Consider the following 12,521-nt stretch of genomic DNA (forward strand, 5'->3'; position numbering starts at 1 on the left):
AAAGTCCGAAAGGTCAAAATCCATAGCAATCCCCTTGCTCTTTCCCTTGGTCTTCCCCTTGTTGCTGAACTCCTCAGACTCACCTTCAGTTTCAGAGTAGAGATTGAACCCACTATTCTCACTTTTAGTATCATCATCCCTAATTTTTTTGCCTTTACTAATGGGTTTCTCAATAGTTTTCCCCTTCAACAGCTTATAAACTAAAACCATCAAACCCTAGTGGATAGCATGGTCTCTTTGAGAGTCTTTATGCACTTCTCTAATAGTATGATCCATAGAGAAAGCAAGATAGTGAGGCAGACTGACCTTGTCACCATGATGAAAGTGATTAAGCAGCACAAAATGATGCCCATAAGCCCTTGTGAATCTCCCATCCAGAGTAATGTAGTTGATGGTTGCAAACAGCACAAACCTCCATGGCCTGCAAATACACTTAGGGGAATGGTAGGGATTATCCACCACCAAGTTCCTTTTTTCTCCATCAGTGATAGGAAACCTATCCACGGCCTTGTCAGACACACTTCAATCTCTATAAAATTCAATACCTTCTTTAACCATACCCGTAGCTTCAACAATGACATCTTCGTCCACCTTCTTCATCTAGGTACCAACAAGAATCTTACCATTATTCCAGTTTTTTATGAAATGCTTAGTGACAGTAGGGTCTTTTCAGTAGAGCCTTTCCATAAAAACACTCAAGCCTCCCTCTTGAAGATTCTCCCAGACTTCATTGTTTTTCTTCCTATCTGAGCAAGAAGCCGGATCAAAGCTCTTTTTATTACCTCCCATATTACCCTTAATTTCACAATTCTTCCTTATCTCAACTCTGTTATTTTCTCTATGATCTCTCTGAAGAAACCTAATAATTTTGTTGTTGATATAAAGAACCACCCAAAATCCATGCAAAGTAAATATGATATGACTAATAATAAAACAAGCCTCACCACCGTAGTGAACAATCATAGAAAAATGAGGAAAAGGCATTAGAAATTGTGATTAGCAAAGACACATTGCTTCATCTAGATACGGTCCAGTTCAATCAAAGATTTTGCCTTGCACTTGAGATTACTCTCACCATAAAGGGCAATTATTTTGTCAGAGCGGCCAGCTAGGTTGGCAGCCCAATCAGTACACTTGTTGGCTTCTCTATATACATGTGTGAAAATACACATTTCAAAAGTTTCACTAATTTCCTTTGTAGTTTTTATAGCATTGTGTATAGACCAAGAGGGAGGGAAAACATTATTCAAGCAATTAATAATGTTCAAAGAATTGCCTTCAACCAGTGCAATTGGAATCCTTAGCAAGAACCAACCCATTATAAATAGCAATGGCCTCGGCAACATGGTTGGTTTCATTACCTATAAGAATACATTTGATAGCTTTGCATGTTCCCCCTTCATCCCTTAAAACCACACCACACCCTGCATTGCCAGGGTTACCCTTGGAAGCACCATCAAAGCTAATTTTCATCCATCCATGAGGGGGGCATTCCCATCTCGCCTCTTCTCTAGGATTAGCATGTATGATGTCACTCTCATTTATTCTCCAATTCTTGAAAATTATGTTATCATCTTGATCTTTGGGGTTCGTTATTCTACCAGTGATGTAGAGGTTCTCCACCATATGTCTTTTGATTTTCTCAAAAATAATTTGAGCTTATCTAACTTGTTCTGATTAATTAAAAAAGTAGGTTTTCAGGACCCGAAACCTTTAACAAAAGAAATTAAGATAAGACACCAAAAAGATCAGTGCTTAAGGACCGCATACAAAAAGACTGGCAAAAAGCCAGTGAACTGAAAGGACAGCAAAACAAACAACAGCAAAGAAACTAAGGAGGGGCTACACAGAAATTTTCTTCAACAAGTCCTCCACTTTTGTCACCAACTCATTGTAAGTAGCCCCAACAACTTTAAGGTCTTCCAGATCCTTGTTAGGTTTTTTGTCCTTCTTTTTGCCTCTGGTACGGGTTCTGGGGCCTTGAGCTTCCCCTGTTCCTTCCATTTCTGGGTCGATGTCCAAGATCTCCTTTTCATCATTTAGTTTACTGATGAGAGTGTTGGTGTTGTTGGCTAAAATCTTCAGGATGCTAAGGCTTTATTCAGCAATGTTCTTCAAGCACTCCTCAATTTTAACAATTTTGCTGATAGTTTTCATGAGAGTGTTGTCATTAGTGTCAGCAAGATTCTTTCTTTCCAGTAAATCCTTCTCAATTTTTTCGAACCTGGGGTTGAAAGCATCTCTTATGTCTTCAGCTTTAGCGATGGTACTTTTTCAAGTCCTCTATGAAGTTGGCCATGGTCTTCCCCTCCCCTGTATTGATGGTTTCCAGGATCAATATTATGTTATAGAGTTTTTTATTTTCATCCACGGCTTTCTTGTAACCATTGATGAGCCACTCCATAGTTTCCGTGAAACCATGCAAACCCTCGGGGGGAGGGTTAGAGGGGGGGTCAACTTTTCTAGGAGTAGCCTTTTCCTCTTTAGGGGTGTGCTGGATGGTTGTGTCAATAGCCCTAAGAGCCTCTTCCATGGTCTCCTCTTCCAGATTCTGATCATCTTCCAGGGCCCTTACCTGCTTATGGGCTTCTGGTTCCTTAACAATACCCTCTTTCTTCTTATGCATTTTCCTGGCTTGGGTGTGAGCTTTAGCCTTCTTCTTTGGCCGCCCTTGAGGGTACTCCTCCTCAAAGTCGTTTGAAGCCTCCTCTTCCGAAGAAATGTTAATTAGGGACCTACCTTTAGGCTTTTTGCCCTTAGAAGATGAGGGTCTGGTTTTGATATATTTCCTCTTCTTCCCACTTTCATAATCCAAGACATCTATGTTGTCCTCAGCATCAGTTGAAGGGTCACTTTTAGACTCCTCTTCCTCTGAGAAGGCAAGGTCAGACCCCTCATCCTCAGAATCCGTAAAGGGTTGCATCCAAGCAATTTGGTTGGCATTAAGATGCTCATAGATTAGTACCATAAGGCCTTGGTGCATGGCCATATCACCCTGTGGGTTCTCTTTGTAGGCCTTGAGGGACGCATTCATCGAATAGAGTAGAAAATAAGGGAAGTTAACCTTATCATTGTGCCTAAAGTGATTCAGTAGAACAAAGTGATAACCATAAACTTTAGTGAACCTACTGTCTAGAGTGATGTATCGCATTAAAACAAAGAGGACTTCCTGCCAGGGTTTGGCAAAATCCCTAGGCGGGTAGTAGGTTTTTCTCAACTTTATCAGTCGTTTATTCTCTTTCTCAGTGATCGGGTATCTTTCAATAGCTTCCCTACTGACTTTCCTATCTTTGTAGAAGTTGCACCCTTCTCTTGTGAGGCCCGTAGCTTGAGAAATTAAATCTTCATCAATTTCTACAGTTTGGTCTCCCATTTTCAGCATGCCCTTCTTCCAATTTTTACAGAAAAAACTTGTAATCATGTCATCTCCACCGTGGAGTCTCTTCATGAATTTCGAGAAGCCACCCTTCTACAGAATACCCCAAACCTCCTCCTTCTGTTTCCATTCTTTACAGCTACTTGGTTCATATCGCCTCCTGTTACCACCCATATTGTTGTTGTTTGACACCAAATTTTGAAACTTGCAGAGTAGATTAGCTAGTGAGCTTTTCAGAACTATCAAAGTCACCCAGAAAGCATGGGAACTTATGGCATTGGTAATATAATAAATGAGTCTCTCATTATTATAATAGCTCAAAGTACTCGAGTCAGTTCTTTTCATAATTATCTTGTCCATCAAGTATCTTAGGAGTACTTCTATAATGATCATAGCAAATGATTTGCCTGACATCTTCAGGGAGTCCTTGTTCTCCCATCCACATGGTAATTGCTTCCTTATTAACCACTGTAGTGGCAGCCCAGTCAGTAAAGCCATTGGCCTCCCAGTAAATGTGGGATATGTAGCTTTTTTAAAAGGTACTGATAAGGTCTCTACTAGAGGGTTTTGAGACCCCCTTGAGACAGTCAATGATATTATTTGAGTCCCCTTCAATCCATAGGTGGGGACAATTCCATTTTTTAGCTAGGGGGATACCTTGGACAACAGCCATAGCTTCGGCTTTATGATTAGTTTGAATTCCAATAGGGACAGCAACCATTTCCTTACACATTTCTTTGTCATCTCTTAGAACAGCTCCACAACCTGAAGGACCCGGGTTACCTTTGGCAGCACCATCAAAATTAACTTTGAACCAGCCATGAGGGGGGGTTTGCCATTTAGCTTCAAGCCTTTTGTTATGATTGAGGTTTGGACTGTCGGTGCTCTTCATGTTCCAAACCCTTAAAATATTTGCTTCCAGTGTATTGTTTGAAAAACAAGGACCCTCAATGATCTCTATATTTTCCTGAATCGTCCATTGGATTTTCTATAACACAATATCCTGATTGAGGGAGATATCCCTGAAGATTCAATTGTTTCTTTCTTTCTATAGTCCCTATAGGATGTGGGGAAGCGAGAGCTACCACAAAGATCTCAAAAAAGAATTAGTCCATTTTATGTTCTAGGAAGAAAACAGATCTGTGATGGTGTTGGGAAACACCCAGGCAATGCTAAAGCTATTGAGAAATCTTTCCCATATTGAGGCTGAGAAGGGGTAGTGAATGGAAAGGTGGTCCACAGACTCTTCTTCCTGAAGGCACAGAGCACATCTATTAGGGATAGCAAAGCCTCTGTATTTAAGGTTGTCAAGGGTCAAGATTTTATTATGGAGGATGGTCTAGAAGAAGAAATTGATCTATGGGGTAAGGCCTCTAATCCAAACTTTAGACCAGAAGGGATTACCTAAAGGATCAGGGAATAGAACATAATACATAGTGGAAACAGTAAGGATACCTTTGGGATCATGTTTCCAAATCAGGGAGTCAACCTCTTTGTTCAACCAAACCATAGACAAATGGATCTTGAGCTTAGAGAGGCTTGGGTGGATGCTTTCAATATTCTGCTATTCGTTACCAGTCTAGTACTCAGCAACTAAGGAGCCAAAATATCTTATACAAGAGGGAGCATAGGGGGCCCATTCATTGATTTCTACCAAAGTTTTATCAAAAAGCCAGGGATCCTCCCAAAATTTAACTTTCCTACCGTTTCCAACTTTCCAGATCACTCCTTTAGCTATACTTTCTTTACATTTAGAGGCATAATTCCATATGTGGGAGCCATTAATACTAATATCTGAATTGATAAATGAAGAAAGGGAAGAGGACTGAAGAGAGTACTTACTTCGCCAAATTTTACACCATTCAGTATCAAGATGAAACATTATCCAGACTTGTTTGGACAGAAGAGCTTCATTTAGTGTTCGGATCCTCCTCAGGCACAGACTGCCATGGCTCTTTGGTTTATAAACCTAGTCCCAAGCCACCAAGGACATTCTTTTCTTGTCCTCAACCCCAGACCAAAGGAATCTTCTTTGGATTTTCTTGATAGCATCATCATACTTAACTAGAATTCTAAAAAGGCTAAGAGCATATATCGGAATACTTAGAAGAGAGGCTTTAAGAAGTTGGAGCTTTCTAGCCTGACTTAGGAGGGCTCCTTTCCATCCAGCTAAATTTTTCTGGAATTTGTCCACTAGAGAATTCCAGAAGGAGTCAGGAGGAGCAGTGCCCATAGGGAGACCAAGGTAGTTTGTAGGAAGATCGGCAATCCTGCACTCCAGGATTCTATTGATTCTTTGTTGTCTTCTCTCCAGGGTATTGATGAAAAAAAAATCACTTTTAGTCCAATTGATAAGCTGACCCGACGCAGAGGCAAACTTACAAAGAGTACTCTTCAGAGTTTTAGCTTCAGAAATACTAGATTCCCAAATGATAATAGTATTGTTGACAAATTGTTGATGAGAACAGACAAGATCCGCAGAGGAAGGGTGGAGACCCTTAAAGGGGCCTTGCAAAACCAAATTTTCCATACTCCTTCCAAAACATTCTGCCATAATAATGAAGAGGATGGGAGAAATAGGATCCCCTTGCCTAAGACCTCTAGAGGCTTGGAAAAAAGGAGAAGGTGAACCATTGATTATAACAGCAAAAGAAGCAGATACAGGTTTTCATTTCATATCCATCATGTATGTGGGTTAAAATGGGCTCCCGAAGGGGTTGAGCTCAACATACATGTCACTACTCATAGGGTGACACTAATCAGCTATCAAACATGAGACACAGTTGTATCCATGGTCTCATATATTGGCATTCAGTGACATATAAAATTTGTCATCCAATGTCAACACATACAACAATGAATAAAATTGTGTCCCACGATCAATAGGAGACTAAAGCCATCATATGAGAAAAGGCAAACATACAGTGCTCCAAGACACAAATCATTAAAGAACAATTCAACCATATACTTTGCACACCAACAATCAATAAAGGAAAGCTCTCATAACCATAACAGGGTCACCACAAGACATAGCCTTCAGAACCATAAGCATATTTTGAGCCAATTAGCATCCCATGCCTATTACATGAAATCAAGAAGCATTCATAATATATGACAAAAAGATGGTCATAAATTATACCAAAAGAGACCAATGAAAGGAGTCACAAGGATAACACATATTATGGAGCAACATATCATACTCGTAACAACTTAAAGGTAGATTCTTAGGGGCAAAATGAAGGCATGATATTACTGTTAGATAGTCATGGAATTTCCATAAGTCAGCATACTTTAAAATCAATGAGAAGACAATCCATTCAGATCACTATCCCAAAAAGAATTTACAAGAGCATTGACTTCATCTTTAAGGAAAAGCAGTGCCAAGCTTACTCTCGGCTTCAAACCTGAGTGTAAAGATATTATAACAACATATCCAAGTTTTAGAGATATAGTCATGAGGACAGCTAGAAGATTGCATAGGATAGCTAGGGTTGATCATAGCTATATAACAATCACACTGCTAATAAGGAGCATCAAAGTCACAATCACTGCATAAGAGACAGCCATGAAGGTAGTTATAGTCATATGCTTAAGACAGAGATCTCGAGTCAAAGAGTTATTTACAGTTGATAAGTCATTAAAAGTCCAAGAGAACAGTCTGAGTAGTCACAATGCTTGGAAGGTTTCTCAAAAATGACAGTGAAAACACAAAGTCATAGCATGAGTATAGAAGTCCTAATGCTAGCATACATGGAGAAGAATCTAAAGGTCTAAAACCCAAACCAGTAAAAACTAGACTCGGAATCTGAGTGAACAGTCATAGGAGTATCTGCAATGTCATACCAAACATGAAGATAGTGATATTACCCATGAAAGGTTCATTTAAAAGAAACTCAAAAGTCATTCTTGTGCATCCATCAGGGCTTATAGCAGCAGACGGTTTAGGAAGATTAGAACATACAAAGAATAGTTCATAAATAACTATTAGTTATGAGGACATTAGAAGACAGTCTTAACAGTTTTGAAAGCATTTTGATATTCCAGATAGAAGATCATAGTATGAGTTAGTAGTTGGAACTCACATAGACATATATTCAAGTCAGCAAAATATTATGCATGCAGACCTTTCTATTATTTTGCTTCATCACCAAGAGCTTGTTAAGTATTAATATGTAGATTCCTCAACATGGTCACTATAACAATGAACTTCAGCCACAATCATTGAAAGACAAATTTAGGAACATCCTAATAACTATCCTAGCATCTTATGAACAGACAAAGATGCAAAATAGTGAGTTGAGAGTATCCAGGCCCTATATGTGGCATGCCAATACAAAAAAATGATAAGCTTCCATAGTTACAAGACACAGCTATAACAATCATAACTCAGTCATAATCAAAGTTGTAATAGTCATGAGTACAATTTTAGTGGTTTAAGACCCTCATTTTTTAGCAGATCAAAGAATCAGTAATGACCTTCTTGATGAAGCAAAAGGAAATTTCCATGGGGTATGCATAATTCATTGTCCATTATGTGGACAGAGACATAAAGAAACCTTTAACACTGTCATTAAGGTATTCATGAATCATAAAAGAACAATTACCAATATGTGGTAGTCATACATGCATTAATCATTCAAAGATCAAGAATATCCATAACAGTCATATTATCATGTAAGATACAAAGCGAGCAGTCTTCAGTAATCAAATCACAATGAACAGCTATATGAGGTTTTCCAAAACAAGAAATGATCAAAGTCAATATGGGTAAAAAGAGCAACTTGGTCTCAATACTTGTAGAAATATTTTATTATGCATGTGAATATTAAGGAGTAATAATAGTATTGCAAACCATAAGCAAAAGATGTCAATAACACAATAACACTCTCAAGCCATAATTCAGATCTGGGCATGAAGTGACAGAAAATAATATGGTTATTATCATATAAGGTAATGATAACTATGTTCTTACTGTAGTAGCACAATGATAGTGGAGTCAATGTGAACTTTTAGACATAGTTTTGTGTGTGATGAACATGTTGATCATCAAGGAGAATCATTGTTATAGGGAACACACAATCAATGGACACAAGGGAATCTCAGTCCATCATGCAATTACAATGAATTAGTATCCCAGTCTAAATGAAAATGGCCTCAACAAGTATACCGTCCTAGAACAGTGAGTAAAGATTGAAGTAACAGTCCTATAACAAAAGACAGTATTAGTATCTTGAAGTGCATTGAAACCCTTAGAAGGTTTCAGGCTACATAGAAACAATACTCAAATAACCATTCATTGTCAAAGGTTCATAGAGATCAAAGGTAAGGCTAAGAGACAATGAAAAATAATAAAAAGTCACGGATCTGTCAAACCAAATACATAGTGAAGGGACATAAAGTGTCATAAACAATGAGTTTAACAAATGCTTGAAGGGTTTTTAAACTTAGACATTCAGCAGCCATAATCACAATAATGGGGTTCTAAATCAAAAAATATACCGTTCATCATTACAATGAATAGAGGGTGTTGTTTTTATTGTTAAAAACGGAAATGATGAACAATGGTGAATCTCATAAATCTCAGACAAGATACAATTTATAAAATCATGTTGAGCATAAAAAGGGCAGCTTGTAAACAATGTTTAGGGTTTTTGTCGAAATAATAACACAAATTACTGATAAACCATTAATCCTCATCATAATATTGCACTCAAGGATAATAGAAACAAAAAAGGAAAAAACTCGTACCAAGCAAAGAAGAAGTTCGAGCTCATACAGAAAAAAACCTTCAAAGTCATGCTCCAACTCAAGCCCTAGTTTGTGCCACAAAGTGCATGCATGGTGGCCACAAAGGAAGCCTTCTTCATGAAGGCAGAAAGATGAAGCAATGCATATGATATTAGGGTTTGAAGATTTTTTTTGTTGTTGCTTTTTTCATGCCCTAATTTTTAGGGAAGTCTTTTGTTTTGTTTTTAAAGAAAGAAAATTACATGCATAATGTGCCTGAGGTCAAGACTTAAGTCTTGTGACCTAGGTTTGTAAAACTCGCCCATGCATATGAGGGCTAAAAGAACAAACATGTTCTTTTTCTTTCTCTAGATTATTGTAAATTATAATCTAATATATATTAATTAAGGTTTGAGTTATAAAAATAAAAAAGAAAACCTTAATTAATATATATTAAGTTATAATAAAAGCACTTATTATTTCTTTGAGATAAAGTGTAATTTATAATTAATATAAATTTATTAAAGATTTATTTCTTATAAAAATCTTAATATATTTATATTAAATTATAATATTAATCAAAAGAGAAATAAATAATTTAATTTAGCACTTTAAATAATAAAACTAATTATTTTATATTTAAAATCTTAAATGAAATTATTCTAACCGATAAAAGAAAGGAGCTCATCACATCATGCAGTTTTTTCAGTGAGGGTGGTTTTTGTTTTATTCCAACTATATTTGGCACAACAGGGCATGCAGACTTTTGAGACAGTTTTGCTTTTTCCTTCTGAGCTATTTTTGGTAGAGTAGCATGCAAAATTACAAAAAGAGGGACTTTTTCAGTTATCAACTATTTTTTGCATCTTGGAGTTCTATTTTCAGCAAAGGGGGATTTTTTCTTTTTAGAGCTATTTTTGGCACATAGATATGCAGATTTTTGGAATGAGAGTTTCCTTTTTCAGTGGATCTATTTTGGGCAAGATTGGTAGTTCTATATTTGGTAGTGGGAGTTCTTTTTCATGCAGTTTCAGTTAGAGGCCTTTTTTGAGCATCAATGGCTATTTTTGACATATTTTGGCATGAGTTTTTTTAGCTTTTTTGGGCAAATTCGCCCAAGGCTTTTTCTCATGTAGATTTTTCTATTAGGGTTTTTTTGAAGAAGATGTACATGATGGGTTATATATATTCTCTCAACTTTTTTTTTCCTATGCTTCTTTCTTTTCTGCTACACACATAGCAGAAAAAGTATTGTATCTCAACACTTTTTTCAATTTTCAGCATTGTAATAGAGATTTTTTTAGTTTGCAATACAGAGTTTTAGTTTCCTTGTCAATTATTCTTATTTTCTCATTGTCAGTTGAGTGATTTGATAGATTTATTGTGATTTAATTTCAAATCCTTTGCTCTGTCTCATTTTATGCTTTGCAGAAATAAGACGATTTCATAGTAAATTCAGGTTGTGGGTGGTGTTCATCTGGTTTCCAATTCTTTGCATGTTGTGAAAAAACACTTTTCCTACATGCAAAAGTTGGATAACTTTGAGCCTTTGCATGAAATGTTTATGAATTTCATGATCTTATTTGATTTGTGAAATAATTTTTGGTCTTTGTTGCAGTCGGTTATAGTTTTAGGACAGCAAGTAGAACTGCATCATTTTGGTGTATCACCTCCATTAGGATAGGTTTTTCGTCACATGCAAGCATTTTTCCCTTTTTCTCATAAGAAGTTAGTTGTAGGAGATCCATCAAGACAGGAAGTCCGCCTGGTCTCTGAAGATTCACCTTCAACTTGAGCAACCCACAGGCTCGAAGGTGTTTCCATGTTTCACAAGATTGCTTGGTTTCGCACTTAGCATCACGGGTGCAATCCTTAGTGACAAAAGGAACAAAAAGTAGGAATAGGACAAAGTTTAGTACGAGTTAAAATTAGCAAGGATAATAGAATATATGATATATACCCTCAACATAAGATGTATGATACATATTTAAATAAAAAGCACATGCAGATCATGTGTCTCTTTCACAACAATTGTAGATATGGTAGACCATGTGAAGGAGAAGTGATTAAAGGTAAAGTAAAATTAGGATCAAGAACATTATTGTCAATTTCCATAGGATAAGTATGTAACATGTGATAATAATAATAAAGTGAAGAGAGTGCAAAAATTTTAGGGTAATGGAGAGGATTGTAGCCAAGCAAATTTTAAAACAAAAAAGAACACTAGTGCATTATAATGTGCTAGCATTATAGTTTTAAAATACAAATTCATGATGTGTTAGTGTTATAATACAATAATATAATAGTGCTAATGCATTTTAACTACATCAAGAACACAAAAATACCTAACATGCACCTTTTTTTTTAATTTACTATATTCACATTATAATACACATGCACTTCATTTGAAGTTGCTTTGTAATCCCACCCTTAGGCTTGTATTATCCTTATAAATATAATCAAAATTCCATTAGACTTACATTAAAGATCTTCAAAGACATGTTCTACATAAAATATATAAAAAGAAAGGAAATGTCAAGCACACTCCATTAAGTTTGCACATTTTTTAAGACATTATTCTAAAACTGTCATGATGAAATCAACATTTTTCTTACCTTTTTAACCATGTAACTTTACCTATAATTTAAATATATTAATTTTTTAAATACTTTTGTTAGTTTCATCAATTTTCACCACCATCGTATATATAGCTTTTTTCTTTTCATTTTTTATTTGTTCATAAAAATTTGAAACAAATTAAATTTTTATATTCTAAACTCAATTATTTACACATATAAAATGTATTGATATATTTTATTGGTTTTTTTTTAAAATAAAGAAGGGAACACACTCAATGTTCCATATTTTAGGATGTGTCCACTTAAAATATAGTAAAAAAACACATATTGACTAAAAAATTATTCAAGGTCATATTAGAGGAACTTTTAGGATGATAGAATTAGGGGAATGTAGTTTGGGGAAATGGAGAAAATTTTAGAACTTTTAGAGATCCTTATCACAAAGAATGGAGAAGGAAACAAGTTTTTTTTCTCAAGTTTTGATTACAGCCATAATAGGGCTTTAAATAGGACTAGTGTTTATATCAAAGGTAGATCAAGATCAAAATATTCCAAAGAAAAAGGTACACTTGAAAAATTAAATTTTTCTATACAAATGAGGGTTCTAGATTCTAAATTTTAGAAGATCATTTAAGAATTCAAGATAGTGAGAGAGATGTCATTTTGTTATCCAAAAGCCAATTGAGAAACATGGTATTACTAGCTCAACGTAGATATACTGGATTCGCCTCTTTCTTTAGATAGCAATGATCTCAAAGGAAAAGAAATAATAGTCAAGTTTTGGAACTCTCATTTCACTGGGTTAATGTGTTAGACTAGACCAAGGATCATTGGCCAAA

This window comes from Cryptomeria japonica, chromosome 10 (assembly GCF_030272615.1).
Source record: "Cryptomeria japonica chromosome 10, Sugi_1.0, whole genome shotgun sequence".
NCBI lineage: Eukaryota > Viridiplantae > Streptophyta > Pinopsida > Cupressales > Cupressaceae > Cryptomeria > Cryptomeria japonica.